This window comes from Pteropus medius, unplaced genomic scaffold, assembly GCF_902729225.1.
Source record: "Pteropus medius unplaced genomic scaffold, Ma_sr-lr_union100, whole genome shotgun sequence".
NCBI classification, from domain to species: Eukaryota; Metazoa; Chordata; class Mammalia; order Chiroptera; family Pteropodidae; genus Pteropus; species Pteropus medius.
Genome location: NW_024355008.1, coordinates 4,643,274 through 4,660,328, shown reverse-complemented (window position 1 = coordinate 4,660,328; position 17,055 = coordinate 4,643,274).

Sequence of the window (17,055 nt, the reverse complement as noted above, 5' to 3'; positions counted from 1 at the left end):
TGAGTACTTACTATAACCTATTCAGGTACAACATACCAAATCCATCTAACATGTATATATTTATAGTCAATGAGACCCTGAGATCCACGTCTACCAACACAGTTCTGAATTTTTGATGTGTATATATGTTATATGGTTTGACTCAAAAAGAATGTGAATGTACTCTAGAATATAGACATGATGGTTCATTTTATATGAGAACAAAATATTAGAGCTTCTGTTTGTGTTGTTTTTATTTAAATAATAAAAAGAGTTAAGTTTTACCCGTAGCTAATAAGGATCGATGCTAGTATCTTTACTCAGTTACAGGTCACATATAATTCCTGAGATTTCTTAAGAAGAGAGTGAAGTTCCATAATGCTGAGGAGGCAACTGTGCCATGCATTTTTTATTTTTTATATTTTTTTGGCATCTTGTAGTCAAAAGTCTAAGACTAACCCCAGATTGCTCTCTTCTCGTGTATATGCTTTGGATAATTCTTTCCTTTGAATATGGAAGAGACCTCTGAATATGGCGGGGTATTATTCATGTGACTAGGCTACTAATCAGTTGACTTGCAGTTAATCAAAAAGCAGAGAGATTAGCCAGGTAGACCTGGTCTAATGAGGCGAACCCTTAAAACAGCCTGGTCCCTTCTTGGAAAAAGAAATTCAAAATGTGAGAGCACATATGAAGGTGACAAAGACAAATTACTGTGGTTGGCCTCCAAGAGTTGAACGTGGTTCCTGACGACCAGTAAGTAAACAGAGGTCTCATACTTACAAACACAAAGGACAAATATTTTGTAGTAGTTTACACTCTATCGCCTGCTGAAAAAGATTAATGGATTAAAAATCTTGCTTTAACTAAAATATCCTTCACAAAATAAATGGGCGACTTAAATTCCTACAAAAAATAACTGTGGATTAAAGATCAACTTGTTAATACGACTGCTAGCAAAGGTGATAGAAATAAAAGATCTCAAAATTCTTGGTCTCTGTTACCACATAAATTAAACAATAATCATAATCTAATCATATTTGGCAAAAAGATTAATTAAAATATACAAAATTTTCAAGGAGACTATTGAAACATAGATTATATCCAATTTATTAATGAAAAAATTACTTTTGTTAACAGTAAAATGTTCTAAAGTTTCATGTTGTGCCTTTACGATATAAAGATATTTTAAAAGTAGTACTCTAAAGAAAAAATGAAAAAAAAAGACTTCTTTTAATCAGCAAATACTATTGGAATAAGCATAGAAAATATTACTTAATTTATGAGGAATCACATTTCAGAAAACTTACTTGTGGGTTGTTGATTATACTTTTTGTATAACACATCTCAACATATATTTGCTAGATTATTTTTATTAACGAAACACATGAAGATATATGTTCTTGTCTGGCCACTAAAGGAAAGATGTACCAGAGATGAAATATCCTGAAAAATAAATACTTTAAATAAAAGTAATGTTATAAGTAAAAGCTATGTAAATGTAAGTAAGTTCAGTGTGGTTACTTTTGAATAAGAAAGGAACTCCAAGGTAAATTTACAGGGAATGAATCAACCAGAAATCCATTCACTCCATCATTAAAATGTAAACTTTTGCATTAAAAATTTCCTTCAATTTAACAAATTTAATATGTACCAACTATGTGTCAGTATGATGTGAGCAAATCAGGAAAAAAAAAAATCTCAGTTCCAAGCAGCTCACTTCTAGCTTAGGAGTCAGAATAAAGATATGTAAATAACATACAGTATGGTAAATAGTGAAAGGCTAAGGCAGAGGCTGATAATGCATAACAACATAATCACATTCTTAGTCACATCCTGAGATTACATTTTCCAGACTTTAAATGTGGCTGGAGCCCTTGCAGTTAGATGGGACCAAATGACTGAATTTTGATCAAAGGAATGATGATAGATAGCAATGATGTGGTATTAGCCAAAATAGTTAAAAGGATATGTGCCTTCTTCAGAATCTTCTTCTGTTCCAGTTTTCTATTGCTACATAACAAATCATCTTCAGATTTAATGGTAAGAAACAATTTTCTTATGCTCATGGAACTATAGATTAGAAATGTGAACAAGAAATAGCAGGGATGGTTTGCCTATGCTTTGCTATAGCTGTGTCTTTAGTTGGCAATACTAAATGGCTGGAGTTAATTCTGTGGCTGGGACCTTATAATGTGAAAACTCTTTCACTTACTTGTCTGACTAATAGTGATTGTAATTTGGGAACTCATCCAGAACTTTGTTCCAGAAGACCAAAACATTATCTCTTTACGTGGCCTGGGCTTCCTCATAGCACAGATATTGGAGCATCTCAAATGAACTAGACTTAACTTCTAAAGTTAAATTGTGTCACTTATTTCATACTCATAAGCACACCCAAATTCAAATGAAGAGAACAAGAATCCATCTCTTGATTGGAGAAGTGTCAATATCAATTTGCAGTAAGAGCATATGGAATGAGAGAAAAGTGTAGCTATTTTTGAAAATACTATCTGCCACATTCTCCTTCCCTGTACCTACGTGAATACAGATAAGAACAAAATGAGAAGGATCCCACTCTGCTAACTCACATTGGCCTCTTATATGCATTAGAAAAAAAAAAAAAAAATTATTGAATTACATCACTGCAACTGTCTGGGTTTTAAGTTTTATTTTGTTTTTACTACAACAGTTGGTCTATTTGGACTTACACAAGAGCTAAGGAGAGTATATAAAGGAGAGGAGAAATAAAATGTCAAGTATTTTCAAAGTTTTAAGTTAAAACTTAATGTGCTGAGAAGGTAAATTTTTAAAGTAAAGATCTTAGGAAGTGAAGGAGTTAGCCTTATTGATATCAGGTGGGAGGAAAAGCAAGCTCAAAGATCTTAAGTAGGAGTGTCAGATAAACTGCAAAAATGCCAGTGTAGCTGAAGTAAAGGGAGTAAAGAGGTGAGCCACAGAAGATGAGATAAGGGAAGTAATAAGGCCAGATCACTTAGAACCTTAGAGTTCATACCATTGACTTTAGCTGCTACCCTAAGTGAGAGGTGAGACCATTAGAGGAAAGGTATGATCTCGCCTATACTTTAATAGGATCACTTTGCATGTTGTATATAGAGGCTTGCAAGGGGATGGGGGAAGAGCTAGAGAGACTTATTAAAAGATTGTTGTAGGAATTCTAGTAACAGATAATGGTGGCTCAGATTAGTATATTGAGAGTGAGAGTACATTTTTAAGTGTACAGTTATGTAGTGATAATTACACTCATATTATTGTGCCACCAATCTCCAAAACTCGTTTCATCTTGCAAAATTGAAGCTCTATATCCATTAAAGAACAACTGGGATGTAGTTTAAAGATTTGTTGGAAGAAGCAAGTGTAGAGGTTGAAAAAAAATAAAGATAGGAGTCAAAGATGACAAAGATTTTGGTCTAAGTAACAAGAGGAATGCTATAAACTAAAATGTATAAGACCTGAGAAGGTACAGATTTGGAATGAACGGGAGAGTGGAAGTTCAGTTGGAACATGTTAAATTAGAGATTTCTATTAGATATCGAAGTGGAAGTATCAAATAAGCAATTGTATGCATGTTTATATATATATAAATACATATATATATATATAATTGTATAATTATATATATCTTTACTTCAGAAGATGTTGTGGGCTAAAGTTATACATTGAGCAGTCATAAGCATAAATTGAATTTAAAGCCATGCTCTTGGATAAGCTCACCAATGGAAGAAAGAAGAGGTATGAAGACATAGAATTAGATCAGTCCAATATTCAGAGGTTTGAGAGATTAAAAAAAAAAAAAAGTACCAAAAAAAAAAAAAACCCAAAAACAAAAAAAAACAAAAAAACCAGATAGCTATTAGAAATGTATGGTTCCCCAGAGATTAAATGAAAAAAAAAGTATTTCAAGAACTTGATTAACTTCATATAATGCTGTGCATTGGTCAAGTAAAATAGATACAAAAAAAAATGACCATAGGGTTTAATCATTTCAAAGTGACATTGAGAAAAGCAGTTTTACTGGTTTATTAGGATCAAAAAATCTGACTGAATAGGCTTAAGAGAATTCAAAGGAAGAAAACTTGGAAACAGTAAATGTATACAATTCTTACAAAAAGTTTGTCTATAAAATGAAGAGAAAATAAATGGTGGGGGTGAGGTACTTGATGGAAAAAAGTGGAATCAAGACTCAGATGTGCACAAAGTAGTACGTGGGTTCACAACATGGTTAATTTTATAATATAAGATCTTAAAACATAATACATTCATCACAACATTTTGAAATAAAAGAAGGGCAGTACTGGCGAACTGTTTGTATCATACAATGGTAAGTTGATGATCTTGTGGCACAGTTTATAAGAGTTATTGAATATATGATGAATTATGTATTTCTAAATGTGCTGACCTTTTCTCTGATGACAATAAACTGTCAATAATTTGCTATATAGCAGTACTTTAAGAAAATAAACACAATCTGTCGCAGGGTAAAGGTGACATTTTAACAATAAATGAAAACATAACCGCTTTTTGAAATTGCCCTAACTAAATAATTTCCCTCCAAGGGTGAGTGCAGACCTTCCCTAATTCCCATGACACTCATGGATAGTGGTTGTTAACAGTTAACAGGGTTTTACCAAAAACATATAAATATCAAAAGGGAAGCATGAAACAGAAAAGTTATAATTGCTACTTGTGACTTAAACTTGATCCAAAGGCCCAGTCTTTTATATCTTGGCTCCTGAAATCTTAAAACTAGGTTCCCCTCATCCCACGCTACCCATTGAAAATGTTCCAGACCTTTCCACCTCTTAGAGTCCCATAAGACAAAATTATCAAAAGCCCAAAGATTAAAAAAGGTTACCCCTCATCAAAGTTTCAGGATCTCTTCTCTACATCTGCCTAAAACAAACAAAAAACAAAAATAAAACATTTGATTCATTTCCAGAATGAAATAGAGAAATGTTTATTTCCTTTTACAGTCTGATTCTGCTACACAGACATGAGAATCACAAAAAAAAAGTTCAGCACTTGTATATTTTTTTCAAAATACCAAGTTCAATCTCTTTATAAAATAAATATTAACTTGTTGAATAACTATGCCTTATCACAAGAGAAAAAGAAAGTTAATTTAAAACAAGAACTTTCTGGCAATAAATTTCTAATTTTTGCCTATCTGCTGACATCTAGCACATCATTTTCTAAATCCATGCAGTACTAGATTTTAAGTTATAAAATGAAGTTCTCAAATGTCTTTGCAATATAACATATTAATTAAGAGAAAGACCTTGAAGTCAGTCTAATATCTGGGCTCAAATTCTGGTCCCTCATACAGAGACTTCACCTCTCTAATCAACTTTCTCACCTTTAGTATCAGTCATAATACTGTCGATTCCATGAGCTTTAGGTAAAAACAATTAGAAATATTATTTTAGCATTCAGTATAGATCTGCCACACAGTAAGTGACCAATAATTAGTACCTATTATTGTTAATGCTATTGTTAATACTATTGATTGCTCTCAGCATATGCCTTTTTATATTTTATCCTAAAGAGTTTCCACTAATGGGAGAGGAGAGCAAATCTTTTCCATGTGGATCTAGAGCTTAACTTAAACCTTCTCTCCTTAGTTCCATTCAATCACAATCATGCCACTTGTGAAGTCTCATGTTATATCTTTTACAAATTATATTAATTGCATCTCCTATATCATTATGTATCTTTTTACATTAATAAATGTTTTCCAAATCGCTTACCAAATACACTATTTTATTTCCTTCAAATGCTTAAGTAAACAAGATATTCCAGGAGGACAGACATACTCATCATGTGCCTTATAGCTTTATTCCCAAGGGTTTCCATATATCTTGTTTGACAAACAGGAACCTCTATCATTTTCACACAGCATTAAAGCCCCACATCTGTCACATGGTTACCTTGCTGGCCTCATATTCTCACACTTCTCATCTCCTATTTTACTTTTCAGTAGTGTCAAATAGCCTACATGTCCCTAACTCTATTCTTTTTCTTGTTCCCATGCTATTCCTGATGAAAGCATCTGTCACTCTGAATTTGATCCTGTTCTCTAAGATGAGGTGGCTGTTCTTAATTCAGGAAGCCCCCTCCCTACTCCCATATGGCTTTGTTAATAGTTAGCTGTAGTTATTGGCTATATAGAATTATATTATTATAAAATGCATTATATATACTTATAGAATTGGCTTTATTACCAAGAAATAGAAAGGCACATTAGTTTCCTAGGGTTGCCATAATAAATTACCATACACTTGACACTTAAAACAACAGAAATGTATTATCTCACAGTTCTGGAGACTAAACTCTGAATTCTAGGTGTCCACAGAACCAAGTCTCCCCTGGAAGCTCTAGGGGAAAATCTGCCCTTGCCTTTTCCAGTCTCTGGTGGCTTCTAGTGTTCCTTAGATGGGCCTACATCTTCATATGTCTTTCTTACTTCCATGTGTCTCTTATCTGTGTGTCTTATAAAGATACTCATCACTAGATTTAGGGCCCACTGTATAATCCAAAATGGTCTCATATTGATATAATTAATTTAACTACATTTTCAGAGACCATTTTTCCAAATAACGTGACATTCACAGGGTCTGAGGGTTAGGACATGGACACATTTTTTTAAGGCCACAATTTAACCCACTATGGGAGAGACAGTAAATATGCTTCTTTTAGTTAATCTGGTTCTTGAAAGATTACAGGATATTTTTAATAAATTGCAGACAATGATCATGAAAGTACATAGATATCACTAAGAGTACATTGTCTCAGCTGATGGCCAATTATAATACAAATAAATTTTAATATAAATTGTTAAAACACTTAAATGTCAGAATGGAAATTCACACTGCAAGAAAAGGTTTAGAAATAAATATTTTATTTGAATTTTAAAGCACTTGAAAAACATTAACTGAACAAGGAATAATGATGATGAAATCTGACTTCAGAGTTAGGGATGATTTTCAAACATATATTTTCCCTTCCAGAATTTACCCTTGGGATTCATAATTTACCTTCTCTTCATCCCAATATGGCATAAAGAAGTTATGAATCTTAATCAAAGTCTTCTCCTCTCAACAGCCACTCAACAGCCACTTTTAGGGCCCAGAAAAGATTCACCATTCTATAGACCAGGTAAAGCAGGGGCTAACTCCTATGTTTGGGCTATCTTAAAACGATCCTCAGCCTAGTTCCTTGATTAGATTTTCAAATGGTATGAGCAGAGTAGGGAGCAGCAGGAAGGATTTTAAATGAGTGGTTTATGTTTTGTTTTGTTTTGTTTTTGGTTAAGAAAAAGGAGAGATCTCCAAAGAAATCCCATAATTAGCCTTTGTCCCTGCAGTTGTAAGTGCTTGGGAGACTTTATACTTTAAGCAGGAGCACAATGTTTGTTTTGGCATGACTTACCTTGAAGCAATACCTGTCTCAAAGTGTTAACAAATAGAACTGGGGTGAGGAGCAGGGAGGGGATGAAGCAGGAAGAATGACCACAGTTCAAAAAACAAGGTGGATACTCCAAAATACAAAGCATATATGATGACCCGCAGTGGTATCAGGAGGGAAATTAGAAATGAAGCAACATAAGTCACCACAGTTTATTTAAAAGTCAGAATTTTAACTTTCAATATCTATATGTATCAGATAAAATTAATTTGCAATACATAAAATAAGAACATAGAAAACCAATGGAGACAGACTGATAACAAGTGAGAGCAATAAAAGAAAGATATGGTTCTATTGGGAATAACTGTTCTAATTCCCTCTCAGCCATTGAAATAGTTAAGAAAAAACTGACTTTTATACCAGCATTTGAATCTGCTAATTAGAAACATATTTTGGGCCCAATGTTCACTGTCCCAATAATGACCTTCTTACATTAACTGTCAGTATAGGCAAGTAAGAATGAAATATGGAAACATCCTAGGCAATTTCTAAAGTTTTAGGATGTTTGACTGAAAATATACTGCTATTAATGAACTAAAAAGAAAATCAAGCATAAGAAAACACCTTCAGTCAACAGACAGAATTATAGACAAAAGTAAAAGAGGTAATAAGAGAGTGAGTGATTTTGTTTATAGACTTAACTGGTTGTCTAGTATGCAATTATAAAACCTGTTTCCAGTCTGTCCTCAGTAAAAATAATTGGTGTGTTCCACATAAGGATCTGTTTTAATAAATTGAGCTCCTCACGATGCAGAAGAATGATAGTGTGGAATGGCAGCATAATTTAGCATGGTGAACACTAGATGTGGACACAATTAGCTGTAGCACTTTGTATAACATATTATACTCAGGAAGACTGCCCAGCTTGGATAATCAGTGCACAGGTAAGTGGAATGGCAGCTTGTAGTGTTGCGGGTCCAGCTGAGCTAATTAATTAGTCTTGCACTTCTGCATTAGCAGTGTCTCAGCAAAGTGCTCTGGAAAGACAGAAAGCTAGCTCCTGAGGGAAGCATACATCCAAACAATGGACGATTTCCTGAGAGCTGCTCCATGGGCAAAAACATAATTAGAGTTTTCTTAAGAGCAAGTATAAAGGAATCTGTCCATGTCACATATATGGCTATTTTGCTAAAATAAGTTTTTATCCAGAAAATTACATAATTTATTATCAAATACACAAATAATGGTAAATCAATTAAAGTAATAAAGGTATTCTCTTCTGTTGCATTGGTTCGTAAACTTAGAAGTACACTGGATTCACCTGGAAACATGAAAACTACAGATACCCAGGTCAAACCCCAGGAATTTGTATCTAATTGCTCTGGGTTGGAGTCTGTCCATGGAAATTTTTTAAAAAGTTCTTGAGGTAATTCTAATGTGTAATCAAGGTTGAGAACTACTACTTTATTATATTGTGTCATCTGTACCAAATGAATGGTATGCAACCTTCACTATATACTAAAATCACTTGGGAAGCTTTAAAAACAAGTTATATTTTGCTGATATAAAGACCTGAGTTTTTAAAGTATTCAAAAATTATTATTAATTTATTTAAAAGACATATAACAGTTATCAATATATACCAGCACCACAGTTAGCACTAAGGAAATAAATCCAAAATTTCTTCTTTGTTTCCAAGAACTATAAATATATTGAAAGGAGTCTATGGTTTAAAGGGACTTATTTCCCAATGAATTGAATATTATTGTAAACTGAACTCTGTCTCTTGCCCAAGGACTCTTCTCAAGAAGTATTTGAGAAATGAGGGAAATTTTTTGAGAAACCATGTTAAAATCAAGTGTTATTTTGGCAAACTATGAATCAGAGAAAGGCAGAATAATAAAATAGAGAGAGCACAGAGTGACTTTGCCACTAGTTTGTTTTATAACTTTGAGAAAGTTATTTTAGATTTATCCATTGGGAAAATAATATTTGCTCATACTGTCACACAATCTTCTTGTGGACATCGAACCAGTTCAACCAAATAAGATACTGTATATCCAAATGCTTTGCAATAGATCAAGATTTACAAAAGTGTTTCACAATTAATGTGAAAATGATGATAAATCAGACCAAAGTTGAAGAAAAATTTGTTAAACTGATAAAATATCTGTGTTGTTTAATCGTGACACTGTCATTTTAAAATACTTTCATAACTTGTTACATGTATTGTAATTAACATATATTTAATATTAGTTACATAGTATCTTTAAATGATTCCCTGATGGTGTAATGGAACCTTAATATCAGCACAATCACATTACTTCAATTTAATTAAATTCGATAGATTATTATTAAACCTATTATGTGAAATATTTTGCATCAAGAACTAATAATATGCAAATAAATAAGGCACAATGTCTGCTCTATGGTAGCACAGTCTAGTTATGTTGATACAAGCACATGCACATACCTCAACAACTATCTATCATCTACCTATCTATCTATATATCATTTATCTACCTATCTAATAGTAAAATGTGAAAAATTCAGAAGATGATATGAATCAAAAAGCCAAGGAATCAGAGAAGGCAAAACTCTTTCACTAGTAGGCTACAAAGACAAAATGACATTCAAACTGTTTTGAGGAATGAGTGGAATTTTGTCAGACAGGAAGAAGGGCCTCTTGGACTGAGAAAACAGCAAGAGAAAATACAGAGAAGAATGAAATGCACAGTGTGTCTGTAATTCCCATCTTGAAAGTTTCTTCGGTACAGACAATCTCATTTATTCTGTGTAGACCATCCAAACATCTTTTAAGTAAACTGTTACTTCCACATCATGAATACTCTATCCACTTCATGAAATTCATTTCTTTTATATTGAAGTTAATTTTACATTTTAGCTGGATGTCTTTTTGACTACTGACTAAACATACCAATGTACTTTGTAGGTCAAGTGTTTGGTAACAACTATCTAATTTGACTTTGAGCCCAACTCTACTCATCAGGAAAACACATTTTGAGCTCTCATGCAGAATGCTTTGGGAGTCTGAATGACAGAACCTGAATGACAGAATCTGAATGTAATGCTTTCTCAAATAACAATTTATTGACATGAATATATAGAAGAAAGTATATGAGTTTATTGATTTTGTAAAGGTATAACTACAACTTTTCTATAGATGTGAGTGTATAATACACTACGTTTTGGAGATATTTTTCAGAATTTAGCCAAGAGGCTCAATACATACACAAACCACATGATCATGCTAATCCAATGACAAAGGTGTTTATATTCTTGAATAGAATTTCTGTTTAAGGAAGAGACAGCAGTATTTTCAACATGTTGCCCTTAGATTTCTATGAGACTGCAGTTCCAAATCACCATGCAGATTGCATAAGAAAAAAAAAAAAACTCTAGACTTAAATTAAGATAAAAATTTAAAAAAATTGGCTATAATAATTTATAGCTACATTATTTATAGCTACAATAAACAGAACTTATTGACAATAAAACTGTCAAATACTGTTAGGAAGTGCTTTCTTTCATATTAATAGAGAATGAGGAGATCAATACAATAGGTATCTTTTACAGTTAGGAAAAAAGTTTGTGTCAGCTAGAGAAAATATATAAGTTCAGTAGAAAAAGAAAAAAGTTAACTATGGAGAATTTTATAGGTTACAGGTTCTTTTTTTTTTTTTTGCTTGTTTTAATTTAAGAAATATGTGTACATATCTAAAAGGGATTATAAAAAAATGAACATTTTCTCACTTTAACCTCACCATGCTCAGTATCAATTTCCAGTTATAACTTTTTCAACATGTTTTCATTTTTCCTATGGAGTTCCTTTAATTTATTAGATATTTTGCTTCAATTTTTTTAAATGATTTATGCAATCGACAAATAATATACAATTTTTCATATGAGAATAGACTCATTTTCATAGCTCTTTTACCCTCTCCTCACCTCTTTTCACCTCCCTGACAGTACATTTTTAAAACTTTATATATTTCCTTTGTTTTTTGTTTTTTTCCGATTACCATTACATTATAATATGATATATCAATGGTATCTTAGGTCTAGTTCCAGGAGCAGTGGTAGATGAAGCTGGGGTCTATCACTCAGGTGCTTTAACAGAGATCCCTCACTGCTCTGCTTCTGTGCCTGAATAGCTACTTACCATCTCTTTGTGTCCACATTCTAATTTGGGTTCTTATTGCAACAATTCTATAATCTATCTAATACCATTTCATTATATTACTTTTCCTTTATAGAACTGTCCATGGTGATTTGGAACATCATTTATCACTCTTAGTTTTTTTTAGATATAAATATTAGTAGGTAATATTTTCTCAAAAAATATTTTAAAATTAGGTTTCTTTCAAATTCAGTCTCTCATTTCATTAGTCATTTAGCTAACTAAACAGACTTTATTCTAAAGAAAGCCTTAGTCTTAGCCTTTCGAAAAAACAAAAAGAGAAAATTATCAATTGCCCAGCCCATATAATAGCTCGATTGGAATATAATAATGGAAGTCCAGGTGAGAGCTTACAAAATAGAAAAGCAAATGACAGAACTTTAAGGATGTGAGTAGGAAAAAAACAGAGAAGACAAGGAAAAGTAAAAGGTCAGTCATTAAGAGTGAAAATGAACTATGGAAATATGGCCCATGAAAGCCAAGAATTAGGAAGAGGTCATAAACAATGATTCCTAGAATTTTTAAAGAATGTAAGATGCTAGAAAAAATTATAGTATGTAGTCACAAACGCACGCTTTGTTACCTTCAAGAAAGGAGTTTAAAAAGAAATGTGGGAACAGAAGTCAGACTGCAAAAATTGTGAGGCATATATTGTATAAGGGTAGTGTAGAGAATAATCATGCTGCTATTATAAAAATAATGTGACAGTGTGGTGTGGAGTCAGGCAGAGTCGAATTTACTTGCAAGTCTACCATTTACTTGTGATATTGGGCAAATCAATTGACCCTTAACCCTCTAGACCTTAATTATCAATAAAACTTGAAGTATTATATCTGCTACAAAGCATAGTTGTTATGGTTTTAATAAATGCTAAGCTCCCCCTCTTTAAATGAAGTAACTGATAGAACTTCAGAACAGAATGATTTTTTAATAAGAGAAACTGGAGCATTTTATGGCCAGATTTTTTTTGTGGGGGAGGGGAAGCGTGAGAGAATAAATACAGCGAAGAGAAATGAATAAAAAAAAGAGAAAAAAGAGTGGTAACTGAGGAAGCAAGGTGTGTGTGTGTGTGTGAACTTATAGAATCAGTTACAGCTAAGTCTATAGCTTTGAGAAGAATAGAGTTGTTTTCTTATGTGCAAGGGAAAAGAACAACAAATTGTTAAAGATATAGAATATATGACATGACAAAAATTAGTTGAAAGAGGATCATGTTAAATATCTTCCATTTCAGAAATTTAAGAAATAATGCCAATTCGCAGTACGAAAGGGTGAGGTTGGAATTGGATGAATAAAAATATGGAAAATGGTTGTAGTAAATGATATAGGGGATGGGAGTAAACTGGAGCAATGGTGAGGACAGAATCATTTAAAAAAAAATAGTATAATGTAGTAATAGAATGTTATCTTTTAAATAGCTTTTAATGTTAAGTATTCTTATTCTTATAGACTCATCTGTCTCATGGTACAATACTGTATCAATAGAAACAAATCAAAACTTTAATAAATGTTTACTTGTTACAGAACACACTTTGGACATTGATTTTTTTTGGCTAAGTTCTTATTCGACTTTTTTTGAAATTAAAATATTTTCCTAGAAGTTAAAATATAACATTTTGAAGGAGGATCTGATAGCTAGAGGTTCTTCTTAAAATTTCTTAGATGGTAAAAAAATAAATGTTTCCCGAGTTATACATATTTATCAATAAATTATGTGTAAGAAAGAATATTAGGAAGCACAAAATTCAAGGGTTATATTTCATTGCTTTACTACCAGTTATAATATGTATTTTCAATTGATGGATCTCTGGAAATTTTGAATATGATAAGAAAAAGAAATTCCAAGTTATCTTTAATTATCACATTAAATAACATAAGCTATTTTGATTTGCTTGCACACAGGTTTGTCCTTCTCAGATGTTATTGATAATTAGTGTGGCTACAAATGGAAAGAACAAGGGAGGTTTCTGAACTCTGGATCATATGCATTTAAAGAAAAAATGGAGAATAGGTTAATGCCTGAAAAATCACTCTTTATCTCTTTCTCTGCTTGTCTCTTTGTTTTCTTCCCTTTTCTTTTACCTTTTCAGATAAATGTATTTCTTCATGCTATTCAATTTTTTGTTATTGAAGAGGTCTGCTTTTAATTAGAAAAGTACAAACGATTACTGGAAATAAAGACCAGAGAAATTTTCTATATATCGTGCTTTTCTTTATTGTGCTTTTTCTTTTGTGTGTTTTCAAGTCTTCTGTTTTCTTTGTTCCTGAGTCATGGCTTTGCAATAAGAGTTAAAACAAGTTTCTTCAGTTATTGTTATTAAATCACTTAGATGTGAAAGCATATTTTCATCTACTTACGTTTGGAATGTTCATGTTACAGAGTTTCCTCAGCCAGGTGTATAAATAAAAGGAAACAGGTGGTGGAATACTTAATTCTATTTTACACTCTCTCTTCTGATTCTTGAATCTTATACCATGGAGTAATTCTGCTTGTTAGAGGGGGAAGATAAAAGGCAGGTGAATATACCCTTTATTATACTGTTTTTTTTTTTTTTAATTAGCAGTCTTGAAAGCATTTATTATCTGTTGCTCTGGCATGTTTCTGCTCTATAATGGTTCTTCACATGTGCCCATGCCAAAGCTAGGAAATTCCACAAACAATGTAGTAGCCTTTGAATGTATACTTCTTTATTTAGCATATGTAATTTTATAGAATAACGAGACCATAGGATCTAGTTGGTAAAGAATCTTGAGGAAAAAAGAATGCTAAATAAGGCTGAAGTCAAATTGTAAGTGGGTTGATTTTATCTTAGCCCATCTTTAACAGGAGCATTAGAGTCAGTGATATTATAGGGTTTTTGCATCACTTTATACCTCTTTGCACTGTGCTTGTGTCACCAGTAATTATTCTCATTAAATAAATGGCAATTTGATGGACCAAATGGTACATCAGTTTTGTTTTAATTCTTATCTATTTGCTTATAAATGACATTGTTATACCATATTTGTTATTAAACAAATATATTTTTTCTTTTGTTAATTAGCTGCTTGCTCACTTTGCTTATTGTTTTGTATTTTAGCATTTTTCTAATTGAAGTATATATACTTATTATACATATTAAAGTTGTGAACCTCTCATCAATTTTTTTTCTTGTGATGATTTCCCAAGTGGGTACATTCCAATAATGTAAATTTCAAAGTCACATTATAGATATTATCAAAACTTTCATTTTGAACTTTGCTATTATTTTGTTAGAATATTTCGCTATATCACAGAAATTTCATAAACATTATTTAGGCATTTAAACATTAATCTTTTGACTCTTTAAAACTCGATTTTGTTTTCATGAACGTCTTTCAATTGCCTTAGCATAATTTATTGAATAGTTCATATGCTCCAATGCCCTATTTTTAATAGGTTACATACTTTTACATAGTAAAATCATCTGTTGAATCTCCTAACTCTTCTTCTAAATATGGTAATAAATACTTTATATATAGTAATTCATGTATAGTAATTTATATATAGTAACACATTTATATATTATAAGGAAGTCCTCATAGTTCCAATTTTTATCTAATTTTGGAAAACTAATTTTGTTCTCTGCATTACTTATATTTTTCAGTTTCAAGACATGTTGTCTTCTTGCTAAAGTGTATTGTTGTGAACAAGGCAGTTCTCCTTATTCCCGCCTAATCACAGGAAGAGATAAATCCTGAGGGTTTCATAAGCCACTGAGAGTGCTGAATTTTCCTCTGGGTTTGTAGTTCTTACATCAGGACTTGGATTCTGACTTAAGGAGATGAGAAGGTGGTATGCAAGAGTAGAGTGGTGTAGTGACAAGTACACTAGGTATGCCAAAAGGATACCTGGAATATAGTAACTCGATATGTTAATTTTCCACTGAAATAAATTTGTATAGTCCTTTGTTCAAATTCTGTTTGAAACACAATGGTTGGGTAAAATATAATGTATTATCTTCTTTCCATTTTTCTCTTGTCTTTTATGTCTTTAATTTATTTAATATTTCCTAGCTTTATTTTTATGTCTATAGGAAGATGATCATACAATATCAAATAGTATATGTCATTTAAATCATATCCACAACCAGTGCAGGAGTAAACAATAACCTGCCTCATAACTTCTCCAGCTGCTACTGATTGCTTCTCTCCATGAAGAACTCATATCCCCAGAGCTATAAATAACTTACTATTTAAAAAGCCCTTCTACATAAAGGCCCTGTTAAATTAAACATCCTGATAATGGGACAGGTCAAATCTGTGTAGGTGACTTTAATGATCTTGACGTGCATTAGTGGATTTAAAAAAATCTAAGAAAAATATACTGGATCCACATGATTTTTGGATAAGAAAGTTGTTCAATATATTTTAGTGCCAGAAAGTAAAAGAAAGGTGATCACTATAAAAAAGGCAATTAGAGTATGTACTTTTCCAGGTGAAATTGTATTGAATGATTCATGTAATATATTAAAAATATAAATGTACAGCATTAATTTATTTTCTAATTAAACATCTACTTTTGTTTTAAATTCCAGGGCCTCAAGAGTCACTTCTACCTCCAGGCTGTTAGATCATCCAGAAATGAATACAAATCATAACTATATCTTAGGTCTTTGAGAAATTTGTTACATTTAAATATGTCTAAAATAATTAAAAAGCACATGTCACAGGATAGTAGATAAAGCACAGTGTCAGTTTCTATACAGCACCTTTCAAACTGTTAAATAAAATCTGTTTCACTTTCTGGTTGAGGCTGTTCATTCAACTAAGAAGGGAATAGTTTTAAGATGCAGACTCTGGGTAAGGAAATGTACGTACGTTGGGAGATGTGCATATATATTTCTGACAACTGAAAACAGCTAAGTTATCTGGAATGTTTTGCACTGTACAAGAAACTGTGACCCTTATGGAATTTTCCTGATCTGGAACCAGGAATAAATTTGTAACTAGTAACACTTAATCATACACTTTCCAAGAGGTAGAGTCATTTGTTTCTCATCCTATTGGACTGGATTTCTTAGTCAACTCAAAAGAGTTTAAATGTGTCTTGAAGTAATAAAACAATTCAAATTTTTAACCTAGGATGGAACTCCATAGGGCAAAGAGAAAAAGATACATGGGTTATGTGGTTGTGGGAGAAGGAAAATACCAGTCAAATGATGTACAACGCACAGGAAAACCTTTACCATATTTTAAAAGCTAGGTAGCATTCCTACTTAGCACACCGAAACTGCTTATGCTAAATAATAATAATAATAATAATAATAATAATTATTATTATTATTATTATTATTATTACTTGGCCTAAGTCCTTTCTTCTTCCCAAAGTAATTATAACCATTTTTGTTTGGGTAAGAGAAGTTGGAAGCCTATCTACATGCTTAGTTCTCAGCAGGTCTCTGCTCAAGTTCTCTTTACACCTTGTGTAA